At 38.0% G+C, this 10281-nt stretch overlaps 1 protein-coding gene across 1 annotated transcript in view; it reads right to left on the reverse strand.

The window, feature by feature from the left end:
- kctd6a (potassium channel tetramerization domain containing 6a) overlaps window positions 1-6340 on the reverse strand; it is a 31984-nt gene extending 25644 nt beyond the window's left edge. Inside the window, exon 1 of the mRNA XM_079556285.1 lies at window positions 6201-6340. The gene's annotated coding sequence lies outside the window, so the exon portion shown is untranslated. The remainder of the gene's footprint in view (window positions 1-6200) is intronic.
- Window positions 6341-10281: the final 3941 nt, after the last annotated feature.

Genomic DNA, 10281 nt, shown 5'->3' on the forward strand with positions numbered 1-10281 from the left:
CGTGCTGTCGTCCATGAGAAACAGGCGACTTTTGGCTTGTTGACAAAATCACTCATTGAAGTGACAAATTCTCAAATCCAGAGCTCTCGGTGATGCTTCAGTGAGAGAGGGAGAAAGGGGCGGTTCCGCATCATTGTTTTCAGCGGCTCTGTAAACGACCAAAAAGGTTGGGAATTCCAGCTGTGCCTTTTAAGCAGGGACCTGGTAACCGCACCCCTATATTCTAGTATTTGATGGGTTCAGAGGTTTAAAACTAGTCAGGTGATTAACCTCTTACCACCCGCCAAAACCAAGTGCATTCTCCCCTCTTCGCCATTGTCGTCACTTTTTATTGTGTTTTTGTCACTTTTTTAATGGCACTTTTTTTGTTATTTTTTTATGCATTTTTTGTCACTTTTTTTGCTGGATTTTTGTCACTTTTTTGCTGTATTTTTGTCACTTTTTCGCTGGATTTTTGTAATTTTTTGCTGGATTTTTGCCATTTTTTGCTGTATTTTTGTCACTTTTTTGCTGTATTTTTGTCACTTTTTTTGCTGTATTTTTGTCACTTTTTTGCTGTATTTTTGTCACTTTTTTGCTGGATTTTTGTCACTTTTTTGCTGGATTTTTGTAATTTTTTTGCTGGATTTTTGTAATTTTTTGCTGGATTTTTGCCATTTTTTGCTGGATTTTTGTCACTTTTTTGCTGGATTTTTGTCACTTTTTTGCTGGATTTTTGTCACTTTTTTGCTGGATTTTTGTCACGTTTTTGCTGTTTTTTTTCACTTTTTTGCTGGATTTTTGTAAATTTTTTTGCTGGATTTTTGTAATTTTTTTGCTGGATTTTTGTCACTTTTTTGCTGGATTTTTGTAATTTTTTGCTGGATTTTTGTAGTTTTTTGCTGGATTTTTGTAATTTTTTGCTGGATTTTTGTCACTTTTTTGCTGGATTTTTGTCACTTTTTTGCTGGATTTTTGTCACTTTTTTGCTGGATTTTTGTCACTTTTTTTGCTGTATTTTTGTCACTTTTTTGCTGTATTTTTGTCACTTTTTTGCTGTATTTTTGTAATTTTTTGCTGGATTTTTGTAATTTTTTGCTGGATTTTTGCCATTTTTTGCTGGATTTTTGTCACTTTTTTTGCTGTATTTTAGTCACTTTTTTGCTGGATTTTTGTCACTTTTTTGCTGGATTTTTGTAATTTTTTGCTGGATTTTTGCCATTTTTTGCTGGATTTTTGTAATTTTTTTGCTGGATTTTTGCCATTTTTTGCTGGATTTTTGTAATTTTTTTTGCTGGATTTTTGTAATTTTTTTTGCTGGATTTTTGTAATTTTTTGCTGGATTTTTGCCATTTTTTGCTGGATTTTTTTAATTTTTTTGCTGGATTTTTGTAATTTTTTGCTGGATTTTTGTCACTTTTTTGCTGGATTTTTGTCACTTTTTTGCTGGATTTTTGTCACTTTTTTGCTGGATTTTTGTCACTTTTTTGCTGGATTTTTGTCACTTTTTTGCAGTTTTTTTTCACTTTTTTTGCTGGATTTTTGTAATTTTTTTTGCTGGATTTTTGTAATTTTTTTGCTGGATTTTGTCACTTTTTTGCTGGATTTTTGTAATTTTTTGCTGGATTTTTGTAGTTTTTTGCTGGATTTTTGTAATTTTTTGCTGGATTTTTGTCACTTTTTTGCTGGATTTTTGTCACTTTTTTGCTGTATTTTTGTCACTTTTTTGCTGTATTTTTGTCACTTTTTTGCTGTATTTTTGTAATTTTTTGCTGTATTTTTGTAATTTTTTGCTGGATTTTTGCCATTTTTTGCTGTATTTTTGTCACTTTTTTGCTGTATTTTTGTCACTTTTTTGCTGGATTTTTGTAATTTTTTTGCTGGATTTTTGTAATTTTTTGCTGGATTTTTGTCACTTTTTGCTGGATTTTTGTCACTTTTTTGCTGTATTTTTGTCACTTTTTTGCTGGATTTTTGTCACTTTTTTGCTGTATTTTTGTAGTTTTTTGCTGTATTTTTGTCACTTTTTTGCTGGATTTTTGTCACTTTTTTGCTGGATTTTTGTAGTTTTTTGCTGGATTTTTGTAATTTTTTTGCTGGATTTTTGTAATTTTTTTGCTGGATTTTTGTAATTTTTTGCTGGATTTTTGTATTTTTTTTGCTGGATTTTTGTCATTTTTTTGCTGGATTTTTGTCATTTTTGTCCATTTACATCCTCACTTTCTTCTCGTTTTTTGTCGCCATTTTGAAGAAGCTTTTAGATTTGGAGAATTTGGAGAACAGGAGGAGTTCAGGTGGGAGTTAAGAGGTTAATAGTTTTAATCAAAGCAACCAAACATAATATCCGCATATTATGAACCTCAAGGCTCAATTACTTTTTTAAAACCTGGGATGGGGTGCACAAACTAACCGTATATTACCGTGTTATTCTGTTCTCCAAAGCTGCACCACCAATTTCCACCCATTTGAAAATTTTAGCCGCTTCCCCAAATCGTTTCCCACAAACACAATACCTCCCACACAGTCCACTTCTTTGTGCCATTGGCCGGGGTCTCCACACTTTTGTTTACCACTGAACACACAGCTTTGTCAGACAGCGAAGTGAGGGAGGTACAGTACAAATACCATTGCTTTCTTAATTTAGTGCTATAACATTTATTCATGCTTAATTAAGGGTTTATAACAAAGCACAGGTAAAAAAGTAGGAGGTATTTTACAATATTGGTCTGTATTAGTCTGTACTTCTGTATCTGCTCAGTTTTCACACTAAACATGACTTTCATTTGCCCTTAGTAGTGATAGGATTGTGAAAGGACAAGATCGCGGATACAAAACAGGGTGAGGAGCTCGGAGAAGAGCATCGGGCATCGGTTCCGGATGCCTAATGGTCGTCTCCCTCAGGACGGTGTTCCAGGCATATTGGGAAGAGGTGTCATGGAAGGGCCAGGACACGCTGGAGGGACTATGTCACAGCTGGCCTGGTGTCGCCTCGGGGTCAGAACAGCTGGAGGAGGTGTGTGTGGATGGGGAAGTCTGGGCATCTCTGCTGAGACTGCTGCCCCCGGCCCCGGATAAAGCGGAAGAAAATGGATGGATAGTGATAGGATTTACGGCTCTTTACTGGGAGCCGAGTCTTTGGGATCTGTTCATTTCAAGGAGCTGTTCAAAAGACTGGCTCTTTTTAATCTAACATTTTAATAACACCAGCCAGATAACTCACAATATCTAAGGCGCGATCGATAAAAGGCACTCATTTGATTTGTGCCCATTTAAAGGAATAGGCCACCGTTTTTCCATACTGAGATATGTTCTTACCTGAGCTGTGACGAGTTCTTTAGGACCTGTCTGATCTTCAGTCACGTAAACACAGCGCAGACGGCGTTAGCATTTAGCCTCTCTCTCTCTCTCCTCTATAGCTCCAAAACAGGTCAAGATAGAAGCTACCAAGCTCTTCCACGTTTCCCCTATTTAAATATGGTTACGTGAAGTGTTCCACTACAAAGTATAATTACACACAATTAAACAATGTGGATTTTCTAAGCGGATAAAAGGGGGAACTATATTGTAAGGCGTAATAATACCAGGAGTAATTTGGCATCCGCACAGCAAAGCGAAGATTACTATACGGATTTCAAACTACTCCTGGTATTATTACGCCTTACAATATAGTCCCCCCTTTAATCCGCTTAGAAAATCCACATTGTTTAATTGTGTGTAATTATACTTTGTAGTGGAACACTTCACGTAACCATATTTAAATAGGGAAAACGTGGAAGAGCTTGGTAGCTTCTATCTTGACCTGTTTTGGAGCTATAGAGGAGAGAGGGAGAGGCTAAATGCTAACGCCGTCTGCGCTGTGTTTACGTGACTGAAGGCACGGGGGAAGATCAGACAGGTCCTAAAGAACTCGTCTAAGCTCAGGTAAGAACATATCTCAGTATGTAGAAACGGTGGCCTATTTCTTTAAGCACCTTTAAGCGGTTTACAGTAGGAAAAATCTCGCTGCATTAGATCTTGTGTCAGAAGATTTCGGCCGCTTTCCACTCATTTCATTCTGGCCTATTCCTTTAAACAATCTAAAATTACAATGGGACTGATATTTACGCTTTGAAAAACGTGTTTGTGAATAAAATCCTGCACCACAACATACAGAAAGAGGCTGCTAGTGTCTAAAAGCTTTCACTTGAGTCGCCCGCTCCACTGTTGGGCTGATTCTTGTGTTCGTCCAGGGGAGTTTGGGGTAAAACCGACTGATAAAAGGATCCAGATGTTTTCACAATTGAGATCCGGTTATACAGTTCGTTTACAGAGCCGTTCAAAAGAGCCACTCGGTCATGAACGGGCCATAAGTTCCAAGGCGAACGTCACACAACGTCCTTTCCAGTGATGCCGGCTGCCCTAGTTTAAGGGGGCAGAGGCGTCTTATGTGTCACTTCTGAGAGCCCACAGCCCTTCATCGCTGTGGTTTGTCTCACACAGACACTCCAGCCTTTGCACTACCAAGTCCATCAACACCTCAATGTGTGGTTCGATAAGACAGATCCACACGGCATCGAGCAGTGAACATGGCACTGATCTACACTAAAGGTTGTGGGAATGTTAAATTTGTGCACATTTTAAATATTTTCCACATCAAATATAACTGCATATCTTCTGTCACTGCATAAGGTCTCCTCCAGGTTTAGCCTGAGGGTCTTTCTATCCAAGGCCGTGGGAACCCAGGGTGCTGAGGGCGCTGCAGCACCCCCTGAACTACAGGCAATATTAACCCTCAACTCCCACCTGAACCGAGCACATTTTCTCCAGCTTCAGCCCAGTCCAAAAGCTTATGGAAAAAAGGTGTGAAAATAGCAACAAAACTGAGACGAAAACAGGGATGGAAATGTGAAAAAAGTGAGAAAACATTGATGAAAAAGTGACAAAAAATTTAGAAAAAATGACAAAAAATGACAAAAAATGACAAAAAATTGACAAAAAATGCGAAAAATTTGTCGAAAAATTGAGAAAAAATTGACGAAAAAGTGACAAAAAATCTAGAAAAAAAGTGAGAAAAATTGGCCGAAAAATTTAGAAAAAAATGACGAAAAAGTGACAAAAAATTTACAAAAAATGACAAAATTTGATAAAAAAGTGATAAAAATTTGACAAAAAATGTGAATAATTTGACGAAAAAGTGACAAAAAAATTAGAAAAAATGACAAAAATGGACAAAAATTTGATTAAAAAAAGTGAGAAAAATTTGACGAAAAATTGAGAAAAATGGACGAAAAAGTGACAAAAAATGGACGAAAAAGTGACAAAAAATGTACAAAAATTGACAAAAATTTGACGAAAAAGTGACAAAAAATTTAGAAAAAAATGACAAAAATGGACAAAAAAATTGACGAAAAAAATGCGAAAAATTTGATGAAAAAGTGACAAAAATTTTACAAAAAATGACAAAAATTTGATAAAAAACTGAGAAAAATTTGACGAAAAATGGAGAAAAAAGTGATAAGAATTTGCCCAAAAAATACGAAAAATTTGACGAAAAAGTGACAAAAAAGTCCCGAAAATTTGACAAAAATGAGGCGACTGCCCGACAAAAAAAGCGATGAAAAAAAATCTGACGTGAGGAAAAAGATCCATTTAGTTGTGTAGGTCTTTCAAATGAGGCGTTACACTGGCCTACAGGATTTGGGTAAAGCTGAACTGGAGAAAATGCTCTCGGTTCAGGCGGGAGTTAAGAGGTTATTAAATAGGATTTATGCACAGAAAAAGTATTTTGGGGGTAAATTTTGTCCCTCAGCGCCCCCAAACTAAAACATGTTTCTATCTACTACATCCCTGCTCTGTCCAAACTCTCTCAATCTGGAAACTGAACAATCTAACCTGGGCTGTCCCTCATAAAACAAACTCTGCAGAATGAGGACATGCATTTGACTAAATTACTGCAAAGCCTACAATTTTTGTCATATGAAAATTAGAAGGGCCTAAAAGGGCACTAATGAGGCAGAAAATAAACATAAAGACCAAAGATTCAAGATCAAATCCTGTCTAGATTACAACATAGCTGTATTGGGAGAGTTTACATTAAGGAGAGCGGGGATAAAAGACACATAAATACAGTGATGCTTAAATGGATGCTGTGCTGAGCTCTGGGCTAACAGATGCTGCTGCTAGCAAACAACGACAGCTCTGAAAACACATCGTTTTGGCGGTAAAACGGGATAAACTCTTACCTAGAACGGCGTCATTCGAGCTGGAACAGACTCGGTGACCGGAACAAATACTTAAACAAGAGGAAAAATCTCCGTTCAGGTTGATTTGCGTCAATGTTTACAGTCTACGCGTCGAGCTGAACATTCACGAAGGCGCACATCCGGTTTGGAGCTTTCACCAATATAAAAGCACGTATTTTTCACAGCGCAAACAGAAAAATGTCTCTCAAGATCGTTAATGTTTTTTGTTTTTTTTTATTATTGAAAAGTATATGAGTATACAAAGTATGCCAGGGGGTAACAGAATTGTACAATACAATTATTCAGTTACAAACATATATTTTGAGCAAATACTGAGAGTTTTTAGAGCCTTTTTGTTTTCAGAACTTTCCAAAATCTTGATATATGAGAGAGTATCACTAAAAAAATGTGCAAAGTTGGGTTTCTGCTTAGAATATTTACATTTGTGAATATAACATTTGGACAAAAGGATAAGTAAATTAATAACAAAATAGACGTCTTCATTCTTTTTCTTTCTGAAGAAACAAAAAATAACGTTTTCCCGTTTCAATGTAAAGTCCTTGTATAGATGTCCAATTATAAAACTACATAAGTCTTTCCAGAATTTGTTGGGATAAGAACATGTCCAAAAAAAATGTTGTATTGTCTCTGGATGATCTCCACAAAAAGAGCAGTTCACATCAATGTCCCTTTTAAATTTGGTCATTAAAGAATTAACTGGATAATATTTATGGATGATTTTGTACGAAACCTCTTTTACTTTATTTGTTATCAGAAATTTGTTGGGAAGTGCCATCCATCCATCCATTTTCTTCCGCTTTATCCGGGGCCGGGTCGCGGGGGCAGCAGTCTCAGCAGAGACGCCCAAACTTCCCGATCCACACACACCTCCTCCAGCTGTTCTGACCCCGAGGCCACACCTCCTCCAGCTGTTCTGACCCGAGGCCACACCTCCTCCAGCTGTTCTGACCCCGAGGCCACACCTCCTCCAGCTGTTCTGACCCGAGGCGACACCAGGCCAGCTCGGAAACATAGTCCCACCACCGTGTCCTGGGTCCACGAGGCCTTGTCCCACTAGGACATGCCTGGAACACCTCCCGCGGGAGGCGACCAGGAGGCTCCGGAACAGATGCCCGAGCCACCTCAGCTGCTCCTTTCGACGTGAAGGAGCAGCGACTCTACTCCGAGCTCCTCCCGGGTAACTGAGCTCCTCACCCGATGGGAAGTGTCCATATATTTTTCCATGAAATATTACCTACAAATTGGGTCCAATATGATACAACATGGGGAGTAGATACAAGCTTGTTTTTTTTTATTTTTACGATAGATACAGACGGCATCTCCTCATAGAAGGGGGCGTGGCTTCGCCAAGGGGGAAAATAGAATCTTTAGAGAAACACAATTTTCCACTGTTTTTAGCCATTTTCTGGTGGAATATGAACTTATTTATCACATAAATAAAGTCAAGTGTAAATCGGGCCCATATGGATATTTTCTCACAGCAGATTGTTCAGTAGAAGTGAAAAAAACGGCAGTTGTAGCAAGCGCTAGCTAACCGTTAGCATTAGCCCGATGCTAACATGTAGCATCAAGTTAGCATTCTCCGTTATTCATGTATTTATGGGCTGTTGAACCACTTTGCTCCTCTCCATGTCTTTGTATCTTTATTTAGTAGAAACTATATTCATATTTCAGCATTTGTTACAGTAGTTTTTAAATAATAATAGAGAAAATTTACATTTTTTCTAAATTGTTTCCCCCTTAACTGTTTTCAAAAATGACCATATATGGGCGACGTATAAACAGTCTATTTCTAAAGGTTACTTTCCTTGAAGGGTGTTTGCTTATTGTATTTGCAATTTTTTGGCGTGTTAGTTGTGTTCAATCTCTTGTATCTTTTCCAAACACATTTCCAACATCTCTTCAGGGTCACTGTCACTAACACTTGCCTGCTAGTTCTTGAGTGGAAGTAAAATCTTTTAAAATGTATTTGCATAGTGTTTTCATTCTACATTAACCTCTTAACTCCCGCCTGAACCGAGAGGACCTTTTTCCTCACATCAGATTTTTTTTTTTCCATCATTTTTTTGTTGGGTGTTCAACTCTTTTTTGTAACTTTTTTGTCACATTTTTTGTCATTTTTTTGTCACATTTAGTCACATTTTTAGTCTTTTTTTTGGTCAAATTTTTGTCGTTTTTTGTCCATTTTTTGTCATTTTTTTGTCAATTTTTTAATCAAATTTTTGTCCTTTTTTCGTCAATTTTTTATCACGTTATGTCACATTTGTGTCATTTTTTTAATCAAATTTGTGTCATTTTTTTGTCACATTTTTGTAATTTTTTTGTCAATTTTTTGTCATTTTTTTATCAAATTTTTGTCATTTTTTGTCAATTTCTTGTGACATTTTTGCCACTTTTTCATCAATTTTTCGTCACTTTTTTGTCACATTTCCATCATTGTTTTCGTCTCAGTTTTGTTGCTATTTTCACAGCTTTTTTCCAGAAGCTTTTGGATTGGGGTAAAGCCAAACTGGAGAAAATGTGCTTGGTTCAGGTGGGAGTTAAGGGGTTAAAAGAAATAAAAAATAATAATAATATTTGTTTTCTTTACCGTCCTGAATAATCATTACATTACGAGATTTTGAAACATGCAAATTTGTGAGAAAACAATACCAGATTTGTGAGGCAAAAACGTAAAAACACATTTTCAGAAGGAAGTTTAAAGAGAAAAAAGCCAGAAAAAGTTTGTTTGAATTTTCCCCCGTCACTACATGGCCCAGTGTTAGATGTTCCTGCCTCCCTGAATAATCTTTAGGCTTTTATTTCAGCACAGCCTGTTTTGTTTTGTTTTGTTTGGCTCAAAATAGAAAACTGCAGACCCGGAGCCGAGACGGATCCACGACGGCGAGACGGATCCGCCTGATAGTGCGCCCTCTGCTGGTAGGAGCAAATCCACAACGGTATTATTTGTTAATAATTTATGTTTTACAATTATTGTTAGGTTTAGTTCAAAATCGTTAGGATTAGGGGTGGGTTAAGATTAAGATTAGATTAGGTTAGGGTTGTTAGCGTTAGGTTGGGTTCTCAACCTTTTGGAGCCGTGACCCCCATTATAACAGTTAAAGGGGTTCATGACCCCCCGCCCGGGTCACACCGTGAGAAATTTGCCTACATAATTCTTAAAAAATAAAGAAAAAAACAAATGGCTAAAATAAAATTCAAATTTAAATGGCCTCTATGCACAGTGACCCCACGTGATTTCTGCCCGGACAGTCAGCCAGACGCTGTCCTTCCTGTCCGCTCTCCTGTCCCATTAAAAATGAGCAGGTCCCACAGAAATGAAGCGATGCCTAAAGATTTGGGTTTACACATAACGACGACAAGTCACGAATGCCGAGGATCACAAATGTGAGTGATTCGGGGTAGAGGCTTCACGCGCTGCCACAAACATCAGGAGGAACGACCGCAGGAGGAGGAAAAGCCAGTGGAACAACTTCAGCACCTGAGGAGCGGCGGCAGCAGTTGCTGTCCCGGGGCTGGAGCGCGGACTGGCCGAGTCTGTGGGACTTTTCTTTTGCTGCTGCAGGTACGAAAATGTACTTTTTGGCGTAGCGTGTGTTTCCATCAATTTTGTACGTGAAAACAGTGATTCTGCTCTACGAATGCTGTACGAATGCTGTACGAATGCTCTACGAATGCTGTACGAATGCTGTACGAATGCTGTACGAATGCTGTACGAATGCTGTACGAATGCTGTACGAATGCTGTACGAATGCTGTACGAATGCTCTCACGCTGAATTACGAAGCGCCACTCCTCATCACGACGGGACACACTCCGCTGCGAACTCCACGAACAGAGGGTGATTCGTGACATTCGTGGAAGATTTTTTGACAGACAAAAACTTTCTCCTTGAACATCACGAATGTCACGAACTGATGCGCTCTGTTAAGAATCCCATTAAGACGCGTTAAGTCATGTTACGAACGTCACGAATGATGAAAAAATGTCATTCGTATAACGCATCGTGCCTATGTGTAAACCCAGAGAGTAAAAGTTCAGATGTGACGGAGCAGGTTAGA

The sequence above is a fragment of the Gobius niger genome (genome assembly GCF_951799975.1).
Source record: "Gobius niger genome assembly, chromosome: 5".
In the NCBI taxonomy this organism is placed as follows: Eukaryota; Metazoa; Chordata; class Actinopteri; order Gobiiformes; family Gobiidae; genus Gobius; species Gobius niger.